The sequence below is a fragment of the Callorhinus ursinus genome, unplaced genomic scaffold, assembly GCF_003265705.2.
Source record: "Callorhinus ursinus isolate GAN/ISIS: 27379988/994484 unplaced genomic scaffold, GSC_fseal_2.0 scaffold24, whole genome shotgun sequence".
Lineage (NCBI taxonomy): Eukaryota > Metazoa > Chordata > Mammalia > Carnivora > Otariidae > Callorhinus > Callorhinus ursinus.
Genome location: NW_027397086.1, coordinates 21332871 through 21351389, shown reverse-complemented (window position 1 = coordinate 21351389; position 18519 = coordinate 21332871). Strand labels below are relative to the sequence as shown.

General features: G+C 47.0%; 1 long non-coding RNA gene across 1 annotated transcript; it reads left to right on the top strand.

Annotated features, from left to right (window-relative positions):
• The first annotated feature begins 1364 nt into the window (after positions 1–1364).
• On the top strand, positions 1365–16699 carry LOC141369965 (uncharacterized). Its single transcript, XR_012373571.1, has 3 exons — positions 1365–1476; positions 1858–2020; positions 15597–16699. It is a non-coding gene; the product is annotated as an uncharacterized lncRNA (long non-coding RNA).
• Positions 16700–18519: the final 1820 nt, after the last annotated feature.

Sequence of the window (18519 nt, the reverse complement as noted above, 5' to 3'; positions counted from 1 at the left end):
TGTTTAAGAGCATCCTAGTCTCTACACGAGAAGCAATAGTCCCCTCCTCTCCCCCGCCCCGGGGTTGTAAGAACCAAACCATCTCCGGACATTGCCAAATGTCTCCTGGGAGAAAATCACCTCTGGTTGACAATGACTACTCTCTATGTTAAGTGAAACATTTGTGAGACACATGCCTGGCACGTAGCACTGTGGTTATGCCTTGGGTTCAGACCCATCTTTTCCATTTCTGAAAAGCCACTCAAACTCTCTGAGCATCATTTCTTCATTTCAGAATGGTAGACATCATCCAGGTCCACCTCACGGGACAATTATGAAAATCAAACAAGCTCTGAATACAAATGCCAGGTCAGCCATCGAAGCTGCTGAGAGCTGCCTTGACACCCTAGTACTGGGTGGAGGATGTTTTGGTAATGAGGCTGCATGGCTGAGTTGAAATCCCTCTTTAACCCGCAAAGTGACTTGCAATATGGAAGCATTCAATACATTTTAGCTTCTATTGTTATCCCTCCGTCTTCCAGGTGAGGAAGCGGAGTCTCAGAAAGGTAAAGGAATTTGCCCAGTGTTACACAGCAGGGGATACGGAGTCAGGGTGGAATGAAGGAAACATCAACCCCAAAGCTGGGGCTACAGCCACGGCATGTGTGTGCTTGCCAATGACCACAAATGCCACGATGTAAATGGCAGCAGCCCCTTCCCCTAGCCAAGGGAGCCCCCATGTATAAAACAGGTCTCTGTTCTTATGGTTGGGGTTGTACCACAGGACAATGGAATACGATAATTTAGATGCTTTTCTCCTGCTTTCAATTCAGAAAACAGTTATCTCCTTAAGAGCTGCTTCAAGGAAACTGAAGATGAAAGGTCAGAGCCAACCCCACCTCCAGGCTATGAATCACTCCCTTGGAGGGCTGAGCTATGCCTTCCACATCTAGCCTCTTATTTTTAACTTTGCAAATTTTGGTTATTCTGGCTTCCTAGGGAAAACCCCTCTGGTGTCTGCAGCCTCACTCAGAGTCTGAGTGGTTGTTGTGAGCATCTAGCAGGCAGAAGGGGAGCACAGAGTAGGCTGGTCCTCTTAACTGGCTTCTCCTGGGGGAAGATCCTGATCTCTGGGGCTCTAAAGCCAGAGCTCAACAGCCACCATCACTCCTACCTCTTGTCCCCAAACATACTCAGTTGAGTTGCATTCTAGAGGGAAATCCCCCCCCTTCCACCCTGGGTCTTGCCTGGCCTTGGAAATCGTGCTGAGCTGAGGGTGCCTTCACGGGCGGCTGATTTGTGGTTACATAATCTTAAGAAGGGCAACCTACCCAGGGCACAGCGTCATAGCCAAATCATACACTTCTTCCTTCCTAAGACTCCACTCTGGGCCCAGGATTTCAGGATTCCAGGCAGCTGAGAGTGCAAGCAGCACGTGAAGATCAGCCGAAGCCCTTTCCAACAGAGACCCGTCACATGGAAGAAGAGGAAGTTTCGGTGAGCTCCTGTCAGTGCCTCCAGGACGTTGCCTGGCAAAGTCCTGAATGTGTCGGGGAGTGGAGTGTGGGGAGGGGGGAGTGGAGTGTGGGGAGGGGAAACGTGAGCTTTGGAGCCAGAGAAACCTGGGTTTGGAATCCCCGATCCAGGGGCACATGAGCTGTCTGACCTTCACTAATCCTTAGGAAGAATTAGCTTTGTCTTTTTTTTTTTTTTTCCCCAGATGCTGAAACATATTCAAAAAGACTTGTTATTTAACCTCTCCCGCTCTCTGTACAATCTGGCGATGCTACCAAACTCCGTGGGGGGAGAATGTGCAAACAGAACATCACACAGCACGCGGGAGTGCTCAGTAGGTGCTGTTTCATGTCCTTCCTGTAGCAAATCTTTGTGGAGCACCTGCTGGAAGCCACCATCCTGGGCCCAGGCCCCGGATGGTCACCGCTCTGCACATGACAATGCCACAAGACCGGGCTATGCAGTCGGCACTCACCTCTAACATGGACTCCTCTTCCCACCAGCAGGCCACATGAGGCCACACGAGGCAAGTCATCTCCCTTTGCTGAATCCAGGTCTCCTCACCTGTAACATGGGCAGAACATTCCCAGGATCGTGGTGACTCCATGAGATCACACGCCTAACGCAGTGCCTGGCACAGTGAATGAGTTAATAATTCTTTGCTTCTTCCTTTCTACCATCTGCCAAGAACTTGAAACTGCTCAGGTATAGGGAACTTTTGAAACTCTTCTCATTGTTGCCTAAACCAGGACAGATATTGCCTGCCCCTCCTACCAGCTAAGTGAACATCAGTAAGATTGGGTGCCCCTCACAACCGCTGATACAGGTCACCATTTCTATCTTCTGTCTTAGAGGTACTCAACTCTCCCCATTAAATCACCTGGGGACCCTTAAGAAATAATCAGTGCCCAGGGCTTTCTACAGAAGATTCTAGTGGACAGCCAGAATGAAAACCACTGGTTCTTTTCCAGTGGTTCATTTTTCATTTGAAGAGGTGAAATCTCAGAGAAGTTAACTGAATGAAGTTAACTGAGTTCCTGGAGTCCAGGCTGGTTGTCCATAGCAAAACAATCCTCCCATTACCACATGTTCTCTCTCTTTTGATTTGGTTGGTTTGTCTGATTCAAAGAGTAAATGAGACTTGAGGAGGGAGTCCCCAGAGTTGGCCATCACAGAACAGAGAGAGCAGTCTCTCTGACTGGCTCAGAATTTCATGGAGTGTCTTCACTCCACAGATAATTCCGGAGACATCTGCCATGACCCATGCTCTGGGCTAGACCTGGTGATGCAGTGTGAATGAGACACAGTGCCTGTTTTCGAGAAGCTTATGGCTGGCTGTTATAAGTTGAATTGTGTCCCCATCCAGAATTCATAGGTTGAAATCTTAAAACCTAGTGTATTTGGAGATAGGATTTTTATTTTGTTTTATTTTTTGGAGATAGGACTTTTTAAAAATAATGAAGTTAAAAATGAAGCCATTAGGTGGGCCCTAATCCAATACAACCGGTGTCCTTACAAGAAGAGGATGTTAGCTCACAGAGAGAAGACTGTGTGAATACACACGGAGGAGAAGACAGCCATTTACAAGCCAGGAGAAGGCCTCAGAAGAAAGCAAGCCTGCCAACACCTTGGTTGTGGACTTCTAGTCTCCAGAACTATGAGACAATACATTTCTGTGGTTTACACCACCCAGCCTATGGTGCTTTGTTATGGCAGCCCCCGCAAACCTCAGACACTGATTCTAAAAAGGAGACAGACAAGGAATTGGTCAACAAAAATACTCTACAGTAAACATCAGGATGGCCATGAGCTGGGGTTGCTATGGGAGCCTAGAGGAGGTCTCCAACCCTGGAGGGAGGGTGTCAGAGGCTGACTGAGGAGGTTCCACTGGGAAAGAAAGATTCAAACCGAGTCTTAGAGAACAAGGAGGCATTTGCTGGGGGCAGTGGGAGAGTGGGATGCAGGAAAACAGGCTAGGGATGTGAAGATGCAGCAGTTTGAGAGAGGACAGCCTGCTGAACCTGCAAGGTGAGTCAGGGGCTGGGGGCATCATGCTGAGCTGACAAATGAGGCTTTGAGGTAGGCAGAGGTGGGTTATCTGAAGCCTCGTTATGTCCAGGTAATGGGCCAGGCTTGGATAAATAGGAATCCAGGAGGGGCACTATGCAGGGCAGTGGCAGGTCAAGTTTCATGAAGTAGCTCCAATGATCCCTTGGAGGCTGGATTTGAGTGGAAAGACTAAAGGCAGGAGACCATCAAGGGGCTGCTGCAGCAGCCCCCGAGAGAAGTGTTTAGGGTCAGAACTGGTGATAGGTCCAGGGCGTGTAGAGGCCCTGGTGAGTGTTCTGGTGAAGCTCTGGCAGAGAATAAGGCAGCTTGGAGACATGGTTTCTTAAGACTTCGTGGTGAAAAAAAAAAAAAAAAAAAAAAAAAAGACTTCGTGATGAAGTGAGAAAGGTAGAAGAAGTAGGAGGAGTCAAGGATGACTCTCAGGGTTCTGGCTTGGACATGTGGGTGGATGATGGTGTCAACTGCTAGAGAAGAATTGTCTTTCCCTCCTATCTTCGTCAGCTCAGGCTGCCATCCCAAAATGCCCTAGAATGGGAGGGTGAGCAACTGTCATTGATTTTCTCACTGTCCTGGAGGCAGCAAGTCCAAGGTCAAGGTGGCAGCGTAGCCGTGATGAGAGCTCCCTTCCTGGTCTGCAGATGACTGCCTTCTCATGGTATGCCCACATGAGCTTTCCTTGATGTGCGCTTGGGGGCGGGCAGGGGGAGGGAGAGGGAGAGAGAAAGCTCTCTGGTGTGTTTTCTTAGAAGGGCACTAATCCCATCAGATCAGGGCCTCATGATTATTACATAATCTCATCTCGCCCTAATTACTTCCCGAAGGCAGTATCTCCATAACTTTGGGGTTAGGGCTTCAACATATGAATTTTGGGGGATTCAGTCAATTCATAACACCTCTCCACTCAAAAGAGAGAAGTAATAGTGCCCCTATCCCAGCCTGCTCCCTGTTGAACCTCTGATGCCTTCAGGAGGAAGCATGTGGGTTTACATCCATTCATTTATCCTTCCACCCATCAGGGGAGCTGGTGGAAAAGGAGCCTCCGCAGGCAAGTTGGGGGTAAGTGAGGAGTTAAGGGTGAAGACTTCTTCTGACACAAACAGGTTCCCATCCAACCCACGTGAGGCCCTGACCTAGAAATGGGATGTCGGCTGAATCGGATGCACCCCTGCCCTCAAGGATCTCACTATTTTGTAGATCCAGGGGCAACGCTCTTGGGAGGGTGGCTTCAGGTTATGAATGTCTTGCTTCTGGACATGAGGATCCTTAGGGGTGACCCCATCACTCTCCTCTTTGGGACAGGCATTCATCTAATGCTCCAGGCAGGCGACGGGCTGCTGGCCTGATTCCTAAGTTCCTGGTCTGAGTGAGCCCAGCTCAGTTTCTCAGGCTGACAGAAATTGTAATCCAAGTGAACTGGAAGCGTTTAACCTGTCTGACAGAGCATTTGCTAAGTCCAAAGACATGTAGACTGAAGGTCACTGAACAGGAAGACATTCTTCTAAAAACCAAAAGAACAGGGCAAAGGCTTTCACCAGAGCAGACTCTGCTTTCCTTTGCTGCCACCCCCCCACCCCGGGACCTGTGTTTGCCTAGGGTTATCTGTGGGGTCACTGGGTCTTAGCTCTGACTGGCAGTGAAAGGAAGAGAAGCCAGGGCTACTGTGGTTCAGGTCCTTACTTGCTCTATCTCATTTGAACTCCTCCTAACTCCTTCTTTGTGAAGTGGTTGTTGGAACCCATCTTGCAGTGGAAGAAATTGAGGCTCTGAGAGGTGCAGTACTTTGCCTAAAAGTAACAGGCTAAACTTGCCTTTGAGCCTGAATCTGGTTGGCTGCTAAGCCTGTGCTCTTTTCATCATTCCATATTGCCCACTGGCACACACACAGCACTTTCCATGGCTCATAATACTTATCCTGTTCTCCTGTAAGTCATGGCGACTTAGATCCAGACTTTTCCTCTCCGGTGTAAATGAACAGTTTGGGGGCAATGACCTTCTTGCTTAACCCTTCATTCCCCACCAGACCCAGCAAGGGATGCTGTAAATAGTAGTACCCAATAATCGCTTGTTTTTATTGATTTAAACACCTAGAGGCACGTATACCCCATGGTTGGTTCTACCGAAAGGCCAAAACCCACCAACCGTGTGTGGCATTTTCCTGTGCCCCGAGCTGATTGACTCTCACCATCCCAGCTTTCTTTCTTGCCCATCCTCTTGGGTAGCAGGAGCATCATTCAAGCAGTGACTTCTTCTACCTGGCAAAACTCTAATCAGAGGTGCGAAGAGATGCTGTTATCTGGGGAAGGTTATATAGGACAGTGGTGCTTTGGACTCTACAAATTTCCAAATCTATGTTGCAAGGTCTGTTTTCAATCATCAGGCATTGTAGGCATCTCCTGGGGCTATGAGAAGAATGCTCTCATTTCAGGACAGAGTATAGCCAAGAGCCAACTTGGCAAGGGCCAGAGGGATATAAATTCAGAGTGACAACCTAAGGAACATGGTTTTAATAGAAACATACTTCTATTTCTTCTCCAATCACATGTCGACTGTCTGTTTGCATGGGGAGACCTGAGCTAAAATGAGGATTGTCAGAAATGGTAATTGAGGGGCTCTGCTTTTCCCCTAAAGCTCTCCTGTCCTCCACATGACAACTATGAGAGATCACTTGGGTGGCTGGGGACTTCGTGAAGTCAGCATTACAGAACAGCCAGGGCAAATGTAGGTATGATTTGCTTTACGCCATGGGTACAATTCTGACAAAATTCATTCAAGAAAGTGTGAACAAATCCATGGACTGTATTGGGTACATGCTAGGTGGCAGTGTTTCAAAGATGAATAAAATACTTCATTAAGGAGCTTGTGGTCCAATGGAGGAGACAGACATGTCAAGAATTACCTACATTAGAATTACTAATGTCACAAGTGACATCTTTGGGCAGGGGCTGGGGGGTGGAGAAAAGGCAACTTCACAGAGAATGCTTGGAAAGGCTGAACAGGAGACTTCAGGATGAATGAGGGGGGCAAGAGCATTGCAGGAAGATGGAGGCATTAAAAAAGAGTACAATGTTGGGGAACTAACCTACTAGAGCTTGTCTGCACCTAAGGGCATGTTTTCAGGCATGGTGAAGTGGGAGATGCCTCTGGACAATTGAATGGAGGTTAGATTACTCATGGCCTCGTGCATCACACCGAGAAGCTTGAACTTTCCCTTTGGCAACAGCATGGGAATAACGTGGTCAGAGGTACATGGTGGGATACTAGCCCCGGTGGCTCTCGCATGAGGGCTGAAGGAGACCGGGATCCAGGAGATGAAAGGATAAAAAATGGGGCCAATGTAGCGGTACAGGAAGGAGCTGATGGAGACCTGAACAGGACAGGACAGTGAGACTGGAGAGACAGGAAGGGCCAGGGAGATAGCTAAGAAGCACCCTTCAGATACTGCCAATAAATCACCTGTTGCCTACCAAAGACCCTTCCGGGTTACCAGGTCCTCAAAATGGACATTGTCCTTCCTGCAGGATGCTTTCATCAAAAGAAATGCAGAGGTTCAGAAAGGAATGCATTCTCACGGACATATGGGGTTCACTGTTTATAGGGCTCCTTCATGTGCATTCTTACTTGTCATTACAGTAAGAGAGGCACACATTATTAGTATTTAAAATTATGTTTGGGTTTTTCTGATTCTCAAAAAATATATAGAAACAGTAATTGTGGAATCCTTAAAATACTTAAAAAAAAAAAGGAGTAGGAAATTAGAATTGCCCTAGTATCCAGACTGATAATGAGTTAATTTGTGGGTAAACCAGTCACTTATAACCCAACGTTAAGTGAAAAAATACAAAACGACATTTCAATCCCAATTTTATAACAATAACAACAAAAGATATTTTTCTAGCTTTTATTGTGGTTACAAAATTGGGATTGAAATATAAATAAATTTTACTCTTTTTTCTTGCATTGCATTGCAACCATTTTTAATGTTAATAAATCAAAACTGCAAGCTTAATTTCGCATTCCTGGACAGTACTCCAACATATGGGTGTGCTGTAATTTATTAATACAATTATCTTCTAATAGATGTTGAGGGACATCTAGGCGATTTCCATACACGGACATTTTTGCTTTCATCAATATGCTTTGCTAAACACCGTGTAACATGCATTTCCCCCCTTTTATTTCTCAATTTATCTTACAGCAAATTCCTAGAAGTGTAATATCTGGGTAAAAGGAGATGTGAATTTCAAAGACTCGATACTTAATTGTTGATTTGTCTGCCACACCTACCCACAGGGAACGAGCCAGCTTCTATTATCCACCATCATCAGCACGGATCATTATCTTTTAAAAAGCTTTGTCAATCTGATACACATAAAACCGTATCTCCACCTTGGGTTAATTGGAGTGTCCTTACCACTAGTGTGGTTCAGTGCTTTTTCTCGTTTTATAGATGAGGAAGTTGAGGGTGTGTGGCTTGCCCGGACAGTGGACCCAGGAAGCCTCCGAGGGTGGACGGAAGGCACCCCATGCAGACTCCCGGGGCAGCAGACTTCCCAGTGTGTGATTGATACTGCCCCTTAGGTGTGGGAAGAGTCGCCCCGACTTCTCCGTGTTGACTGGTTTTCCTTTCACTGGTACCGCACCCTCAGGAGCTGCAGAATACGCCCTTGCTCGTGAGGGGCAGCGGCTCCCTCAGCCTGTCAGAGGACCCCGCCGCGGGGACAGTGCATGCTCTGCTCTGGGCGGAGGCCACAGGGATGGCACATGCTTAGGTGGCTGGTTTCTGTTGAGCTCTTGGAAAGAAAATGACACAGGGAACTGAACCCCGTGTTCTTTTGAGAAAACAAGCCTGGGCTATCAGGCCACTGCCAGAAACCCTTCCTTGCTGCCTGGGTGCAGACTCTGCAGCCTGGCCCACAAGGCCCCTAGAGCCCCGCCTGGCCCACCTCCGCCACAGGGGCCACACCGGGGTCCGTCATGCCAGTATTGTTTGCTTCCGCTGCGTGTTTTCCTGGAACCTGCCTGTTTCTTGTCCTTCCGGGCTCAGTTTCAATGTAGCCCTTCTTCTTCAAGAAGCCGTCTGCCTCTTTGGTGCTGGCATGGCCTTCCGAGCTTACTCCACCTAAAGTCCTCCCCTGGGGATAGGATTGGTTGTTTATGTGTTGCTCTTTCTTCTCCCGCGAAGGCAACACGTCTTACTCGCCCCTGAGCCGAGAACAGTCCTGGCCACGGGGCTGCACATTCTAAAGGTGAATGGACTGAATGGGTGTTGGAAATCCCACAGGGAACCTACAGGATTCCATGGGAGGTGGGCTGCAGATTCCTTCATTCACTCAACGTGTGCTCACCGAGGGGCCACAGTGAGCCCGACGCTGTTGGGCACAGCGACATAACAGATGTTCCTGTTCCAGCACCGAGGAGGTCAGGTTTCCAGCAGCCGTGAGTGTTGGCAGCCCTCAGCCGTGTCTCTTTATGGGAATGTCCTGAGCTGAAGAGAAGTGCCTAGCCCAAGCTTTCACTTCCTCTTTTAGGCAGCATTCATCCGAAACAGGTCCACGGGAGGGTCTTGTCTCAGTTTGAGACAACTCTGAAGGGCCGTCTGCCCAGTCCTGTTCCCCCCACTGTCTCACAGGGCTTGATCCCAAAGACTCTCTCCAGGAAACTTCTTGGGTGCACATCTCCGGCTCAGAGTCTGCTTGCTGGGGATCACACCCCGTGACACTGGCAAGCAAAACACACATGATCCCTGTTCTCACAGAGCTGTGAAGCTGGCTTTGTCATCAGACCCACCTTTGTTTCTCCCCCACGTTTCTCCTAGAACATCCAGCCCCATTAGAGGGGTGCTCCTGGGTGCCCTTGCCCATGGCCCCAGCAAAACCCTTGCAGCCATACCATTCCCTGCGGTCACAATTAAGGCAAGAACAGGATTGCAACATTCGTATTTGTTCCATAAACCTGGTATGGAGTGTCCTCTGATGCCCAGCACAGAGATACGTAAGGTGCAGCTCTTGACTTCTAAGACCATCGTCTGGACGGGAAGATGGACAAGTAGCCAGACAGTTGGGGACATATGGGGACAAGGGCCCCAGTGAAGTCCTACAGAGTGCTATGGGGGCTCAGAGGACGTGGTGATGGCCTATTCAGGGGGCCAGGGAAGGATTCCCAGAGAAGCAGAAGGAGGAGAACAGGGTGAGGGTGGTGTTGATCAGATAAAGAAGGAGAAATGAATTTCAGACTGAAGAAATATGTGCATAAAAGCACAACTAGGGTTGGGTGAACCAGCACATTCATGTCCGTCGTTCACTGAGCTCTACGACACCTGAATGAGGGTGTCTGCAGTGATCCTTATCCCTATTTTATAGATACAGTAACTGAGGCCCTGGGAAGATAACTAGCTTATATGTAGCCAGTGGACTTGAACCCGAGGCTTCTGATTCCAAATCAATGGCTCTGTTTATTGCCCTGGTCAGCAAACACTGAATTTTTCTCCAGTGGCCAGCACTGTGCCCAGTGAGGATTAAAAGGCATGTAATAGCAAGGCTCAACTCCTGATGAGCTTGCATACTGCATAAAAAAACCAAAACAACATGATAAGGTCATGGACCAAGGCTGGACTAAAGGTTCATGCAAATGCCCTGGGATCATGGCAGAGGCAGGCCCCAGAGAAATGTGCTTGGTCCTGCTTAATATTTGGTACCAGTGATTTGGACAAAGACATATAAAGTCCGCTTATCACATCTGTGGCTGACATGCAGCTGGGAGGGATAGAAGAAATGATTGATGACAAAATCAAACTTCTAAATGATCTCAGTTGGCTGGAACAATGAGCCAAATCCAGTGAGATGAAGTGCAGCAGGGGGCCCTGTGAGGGCCAGCATTTCCCTTCAAACAATCAATTGTGCGCGAATAGATGGGAGCCCAGCCCGGCACCCCCTGCCCCCCGCCCGTCCCCCCGCCATAAGGGAGAGATCTAGGGACTTCCCCAGGCCTCAAGTCTAACTTACACCAAGTATTTAAATTAAAAGTGTAGCAAACTAGCACACCTTTAGTCTGTGTGAAGGTTATGGTCAGAGCTGTGGCACACACATTTAATGGGACATATCGTGAATCACTTTGGAGGTGGCCTGATCTGGGGGGTGGTGGGGCAGCATCTTCACGTGGAAGGAGGAAGTTACGCATGCATTTCTTCATCTGAACAATTCTCCTCCTGCACCTGCCATACGACTGGTCCTGGATAACGTGGTATGTTGGTCGAGGACACACTGGGACCTGGCAAAGGATTGAACTTACATTCTGCCGTTCATCTGTGTGTGGTTCTGGGAGTCACAGAAACTTTGCTAGGCTTCAGTACTCTTATAGAAGGGGGGCACATCCATTTCAATTTCAAAGGGTCTTGTGAATAATGAATGAGATCATGCATGTAGAATGCTAGACACAGGGCTTAGCCCGAGGTGGTATTAAAAACATAACACATACTGTTTACTGTCCAGACAAATCCAGAGACATACGTAAATAGGCAGTGGGACCCCAGGTCCCTTAGACTTAGGTTTAGAGCCAGGCCTTCAGTCTTCAGATAAGTTTCAGAAAGGATGATTTATCTTTCTGTAATTACGCCTTTCTGATTTGGGTGTGTGTCTGTGCATGCGTGCATGCATGCGTGTGTGTGTGTGTTCAAGTGCAGTAGAGTTCAAGATTGTGGAAGGACCCAGGTCTGGAATCCCTGGGGCATTAAACAGGTGAGAGAGACAGGCATCCACCTAACATGATGCTCCATGGCGGGCCCGGCCCGTCAGGTACCAGAAGCCATCTGAATGTGGGTAAAAGTCAAAGCTATACTGGCTGCCAGGGAGACGTGGGCCTGATTTCCAAATCCAGGCCAGGGCGTCCTCAACCCACTTTGATTCAAGTTGGATCTCCAGGCCCCTGGGGCTCGGTTTCCTCATCTGAAAAGTAAGAGGATTAGACTAGCTGAGCGCTTTCCAGATATGCACACTTGGAAAGGTGCTGCCTGTGTTGAAGTCAGCTCCGTGACGTTCCACTCAGCTACATTCCGAGCACTCCATGTCAGGCTAAAGGGGGAGAAAGTCCTCCTGGCCGTGGGTAGCCAGGCAGGAAAAAACAAAAAATTACTGGCAGGTCCTTTCCTGTCAGCTTCAGCAGCCGGACTCCTGGGCCACAGTGTTGAGTTCTCCTTCCTGCTCTGGGGGAAGAAAGGAGACGCAGCTGCTAACACTCCGGTGAACTGAGCCGCTCACGCATTTCTCTGAGTGTGCCCAGGATATTACAAGTTGAATGAAGCAGTGAGAAGTGTATGATTTCCATTTCCGTCAATAAATCTCTTTGAAACTGTATTTTTGATGACAGTGTTAATAATGAAGTGACAAACGAGTTGGAGACTCAAGCTCACTTTGTATTGTAATATGGTGCATATATACTTATCTCAACTGACAACTTCTGTCAAGAGAAATATTATCTACAGCATAATTAGATGCAACTTTACATTGTGTTTTTATTTCAAATTAAAAAAAAAATGTCCTGTTAAAATGACAGTGTTAGATTGCCAACTGTCTTTTTCTGGAAAAGATGGTTTTTCTTTCTGAGTTAATGCCTTTCCCTTTGGAGGGGCTAGGGTGTTAAAACTGTCATCCTTTTATGAAATGACATAGCAACTGGTGGAAGATGTTTTTGTTTTTATTTTAAATTATTTCTAATTGTATTACTTGGAAGAATAACAGGTTAATAAACTTATGGTTATTTCCCTCTTTAAAAAAACATTTCCCTGGTCCAGGAAATACATACAAAACAAAACAAAACAAAAGCCCGAAAACAAATTTAGAAAGAATTTATGCATTATATCCCTACAGTAAGGAGGTAGATTTAAAACCACTAAATAAAATACATGGTTGTGATGGATGGTTAATTTTGTGTCAACTTGCTTGTGCCACAGGCTGCCCAGATATTTGATCAAACATTATTCTGGGTGTTTTTGGATGAAATTAACATTTAAATCAGTGGACTGGGTAAATAAGATCGCCTGCCCTCCAAGATGCAGATGGGCCTCATTCAATCAGTTGAAGGTCCAGCTGAGTAGAACAAAAACGTTGACCCTGCCTGGAGTAAGAGAGAATTTCTCCCACCTGACTACCTTCAAACTTGGGTATTGGCTTTTTTGCTGACTTCAGACTTGAACGAAAACATTAGCTCTTCCTGGGTCTTGAGCCTGCTAGCCTTCAGACTAGAACTAACCATCAGTTCTCCTCGTTCTCAGGACTTTGGACACAGACTAGAACTGAACCACTGGTCTCCAGCTTGCTGACTTACCCTGCTTGATCCTGGGACTTGTCAGTCTCCATAATCATTACATGAGCCAGTTCCTTCTTTTATATATATGTATAATTTATCCCTAACTCCCAAACCCAGTGTATTTAGAATCAACCAGGCTACATTTCCCTCAATATACGGCTCAGAAAATGTCACCAGAGGTCCCTAAATAGCTCATGTCAAATAAAAAGAGCAACTGCTCTCTGAATCCACTTCTTTGGGACCTTCTGCCTCCCTCACTTAGCCCTTCTGTTTCTTCCGAGTAGAATGACCTCCTTCCCATTCCATCTTTATCGTCAAAATCTTACATGTTTTTTTTTTTTTAAGGTTTTATTTATTTATTTGACAGAGAGAGAGAGACAGCGAGAGAAGGAACACAAGCAGGGGGAGTGAGAGAGGGAGAAGCAGGCTTCCTGCCGAGCAGGGAGCCCGATGTGGGACTCAATCCCAGGACCCCGGGACCATGACCTGAGCCGAAGGCAGACGCTTAATGACTGAGCCACCCAGGCGCCCAAAATCTTACGTGTTCTTGAAGGCCAGTTTCAAATGTCATTGCCAAAGGAAGTCTCTGTTTTGCCTCCGCTAACTGCACGTGATTACGTCCACACAGCACATGGCCACCATGTCTTAGCATCGGGCTCTGCTTTACTGTGAGCTTATCTGTCTATTTCTGTTTCTTCCCTCCCCATTGGGTGGACAGACAGTTGCTTAAGAGCAAGAGGTATCTTTCTCTCTTCCTCCTGTGCTAGCGTAGCTAATAAATATGGGACAAGTTGAATGCAATTGAACAGTTCTCCTGGGCTCATCTGACTGAGACAACCCATACAAAATTGTTGGGTTGTAAATTTGAGCAGGAAATCTCAAGACATCAAATGTCATCTCCTCCGCGCCATCTCCCTACTGTGGACTCAGGATAAGCCTGAAATGGCCCTGTCTTGGAATTGGTTTTCTTTGGCAGCACCCCTGAAAAGGCCTCAGGTGTGAGTGGGAAGGAAAAAAATAAAGTCCAGTTTTCAAATCTGGAAAAAGCAAAACAAAACAGTAGGAAGTGTTGGGGTAGATTTTTTTCTGAAGTTTATGAGGAAGATGTGTTCACCACCCCCACTTAGATTTACCCAGCAAGCTTCTTCCTGTAAGACGACCCACCACGGCCATGCAGGACCTGGGGGCTACCCGAGGCAGTGGCGCTGGTACTAATCAGCTAATTACAGCTAAATACAGCTAATTACAGATGTATGCCATGCATACAGCTTAGCATGGCATTCAAGGCTCTTTTAGCTTAGTCTGACCCTAACCTACACAGTTACAACCTTATTCCTCCTCCTCTTCGGCTTACTAAATTCAGCTCAGTGCAGCTGAGCCAACATTTGCCATGTCCTGCACTATGTCAGGAAACCAGAAAGGCATTGAAGATGCCAGGATGGAGAAGATCCAGGCCATTTCTTCAAGAGGATCAACATGAGGTGGTTCTCAAGAAGGAGAGCTGTTCACCAAACAGGGAAGGGAGAAGACAGAGGAAGTTAGGATGCTGAAAACAGCGACACCAGACAGAGCTGGACTTGCTTGTTGTAGTTCTTGTAGATGCCCAAGTGAAGTGCTTATAAAAATAGATTTCTATTTACTTTCTAGGGATTATAATAACATTTTTAAAAGATTTTATTTATTTATTTGAAAGAGAGAGAGTGGTGGGGAGTGGCAAAGGGAGAGAGAGAGAGAGAGAGAGAGAGAGAGAAGCAGACTCCTTGCTGAGCTGGGAGCCCAATGAGGGGCTCAATCCCGGGACCCTGGGATCATGACCTGAGCCGAAGTCAGATATTTAACCTACTGAGCCACCCACGTGCCCCAATAAGATTTTTAAAAGTTACATTTTTTTGTTGTTGTTGTATAGTAACCTTATTCAAATTACTTAATCTTTTCAAGCCATGCTCACTCAACTTTAAGATGAATGTCAACATACATAGTAGCTTCTCAAAAAGCGTTTTGCAACCAGAGTGGATAAGAATCCTCCACAGATTTTCAAATAGTATTTTATTTATACCAGTTTGTGTACACATGGTATACAGCAGTGTTTGATAGGCTGTGTTCCTGGGGAGGGGAAAGGAGGGGCGCACAGGAACCAGGACCTCTTCCAAGTCACATTCAGGCGTCACTTGGTGACCCCACATAGATCACTTTATTTTTCTATCCCTCCCTCATGCCTGACACAGAAGACAAGGAATATTGTATCTGCCTTATATCTACCTCCTCCAAAGATAGAGAAGATGATTTAGAGCCCAGGAGACAGTGAATACCTTTGGGAAAATGGAAGACAAGATTTTTTTTTGTCATTCTCTCTCCCTCTCGTTCCTTTGCTGTTGCTCTTCTTTGCCAAAGACAGTTTTTCATGACATGTTTTGAGTTTTCAAGACTGGTAAGACCTCCAGCTTGGAAAACAAAAGTACTTAACTGCTAGAATGCCCTGGTTTAGATGTCAAACTCAGAGAAGCTTGATAAATACCTCGAGGACGAAAGATGTGTGTCTACCTTAGAAGTAAGCACAGCCCTGGGGGACAGCTGTCCCACCCGGGAAGGGCCCTGGGGCCCAGCTACACCTGGGTTTGGATTCCTGTGCTGCTTTTCATCAGGTGTTTGACAGTGAGCAAATGAATTCACTTCTCTGGTTCTTACTTTTTTGGTATATAAAATGATCATATTTTATCCATCTCTCTTACAAGGTTTCACAACCACATAGACTCTCCAGAGAATTGCTCTTGTAGCTCATGAACTTGGAAGGTGACGTATGGAAGGCTCCTGAAGCTCTGTACACCTTTGATGCCCCATGGAGAAACATCTCTATCTTCTCTAGCTTCACTCACTCCCATGGTGACCTAGTGTTTCATGGCCTCAAATACCATCCACATGTTTGTAGTTGTCATCTACCTACACACCGCACCTCCTCTTGAATGTCTAACAAGCATCTCACACTCAACCTGCTTCACCTACAAATTATCCCCATCTTGGCACGTGGCAGCTTCTTCCAGCTGCTGAGGCTCAAAACCTTGGAGTCTTTCTTGACTCCTCTCTCTCAAATCCATGTTCAAACTATCAGCAAATCCTGGAGGCTCTCTTTATTTTCACAATATATTCCAGAACCCCACCCCTTCTCACCACCTCTCTCATTAGCATTCTGATCCAAGACACCATTTGCCTTCACCTGGATTCTTGCAACTGACAAGACTCTCTGCTCCTGGACTTGCTCATCTAGAAACTCTTCTCCATACAGCAGCTAGTGCCATTCTATTTTAAAAAACGAAGTTCAGTCCTTTCACTCCTCTGTTCAAAACCTTCCCAAGATGCTTCACTTCTACAGAGTCAAGCCAAAGTTTTCCCACAGTCCCCACGGCCCCCGTACCTCGCTGACTTCTGGCTCCTTCCACTCCAGCTACACTCGCCTCTTTGCTGCCCCTGGGTACCCCAGGCTCTCTCCTGCTCAGGGCCTTCACTACAGTGGTTTCTTCTGCTTTCAATACTAGCTTCCCAAACAGTTCCATGTCTCGCTCTCTCACTTCCTTCCACTTTTGTTCAAATGTGACCTTCTCAACAAAGCCTTCCCTGACTACCCCCATTTAAAACTGCACCCTGATACCAGCCCTCCTGATCCCCTTCCCTATTTTTTGGTATCCATAGCACTTTTGACCTTCCAACATGCTATATTTTACTTACAGCTAGAATGTAAACTCTGTGAGAGGAGATAGTTTTATTTTTTTGTTCACTGATGTATTCCTCTGCAACCATGCCTGGCCCCTAGTAGGTACTTAATAAATATTTGTTGAACGAATGATTGAACAGCATTTTCTATCCTGTAAATAACAGTAAGGAGCATCAGTTCATGTACCCTTGAAAACAACCGCTGGCTACATTATCTTCCATTTACAGACTAAAAAAACCTAAGCTCTGAGAGATTAGATAATTTGCTTCAAAAGTGTGTGTATGGACAGATTAAATCAGGTCTCACAATCTGCAAATCCATGCTCTATTGCGTTGCATTTGAAAAGCACCCTAAAATTTATGTTTAAAATTTTTTTTTTTTTTTTTTTTTTTAATTTCTGGCCTTACCTCCTTGCGTCATTCCTTCAGACTCCGGCATCTCTGAGGACGGTTAGGAGAGAAAGGATTCTGTGCCCCACACACATCCCACAGTGATCTGTACATGTGCTGAGCCTTAGCTCTGTTACCAGAGTCTTCTCTGTCCCCTCTCCACCGGGGCATGAGAGTTTGGAAAACCAGGCTGGGGAGGGCTGGTGTCTCATGCAAATGTTGGCAAGTCCCTTCGCTTCATGTTCCAGTGCCTGACACCTCCTCCCCCTGTCAGGCAGCCTCCCGTCTCTAGGCTTCTGAAACAACTTTTTCCTTCCTTCACACAGCTTTTGTCTTCCTGCTCTTAGCTTGACGTTGTGTCTGGCCACACAGGCCATGTTGGCTATTTTTACTGACAGTGGCCACCAGCGCATATGTTTCCTATTACCACAAACTGTTACCTTCATTGAAACCAGTTTGCAAATGAGTGGACTACAGACAACAGGGAGTTCAAGTCCACGTGGCCACTCACAGGGCTCCCTGGATTGGCCTGGATAGGTATGTTGGTCTTCATGAATGTCCTTGAAACCAAATTGGGTTGGACAAAATACTGATTAATTACACACATTTTTTTTTTCTTCTCCTTTCCCTCCATGCTCAATTCAGTAGGTTTTCAGTGGGGTCGAATTTCAAAGACAGGCTGCTTTTTATAGAGAGACAAATTTGAGTTGTGTTTCTTTCCATTTGGGGAGCTGGCTCCATGATGATATCTAAATGGGACGTGATGCATGTTAACCCCTTGCGGAGTGACAAACGATGCCAAGCAGCTGTCCCATGCAGAGAATATGAGTAGATGATAGGATGTGCTGGGTCCCGAGCACCTCCTGCCTCCAGGAAGACGGGTAGAGACACCCAGAGCATCAGTGCTATTGAGAGCACCTCCCTCGGGATGGAGAACACCTGAGAAGTCACAAGACATTTTCAAACACAGCATCTCATTTGAGTCTCATAGCCTTGCTTCAAGACAGGGTTTTTCATTTCTATCTTCAAGGTGAGGGGAGAGAAATTTTGAGGGCCTCACTCACTTTCCCAGGTCTCCGTGCCTAGTAGGAAACTTCGGCCTGGAGCTCACGCCCCACACTCCAGTTGCCTGAATGGCCTGAAACCAAACCAGGCGAGGCTTGTTCAAAGGCACAAGCTAGCAGCTTGCAGCGGGGCCTGATGGGGCATGTCTCATCGAAACTGGAAGTTGGCATTGAGAGCCAGGCTCACTGTGGCTTCTGAAGCTGCTGCCTCTCCAGCTGCATGGCCGTAAGAGGGGTGGAAACAAAGAGCCTCTTCCTGCAACGTCGATTGGCATCCTGAATTATGGCAATGCGCTGCACACAGGCCCTCCAGAGCGGCGGGGAGGTAAAAAGGAGAGCTCTGGAGAGGGAATGAGTCTGGAGCTCGGGGCAAGTCGTTAGGAGACCCCTTCCAGCCTGAGCAGCTATAATCTGGGAACTTCCTACCTAGCCCTCCAAGGTCTTCTGGCCTCCGGTCTCCCTTGCCGACCAGGTTCCAGCTCTGCTGTGTCCTTTT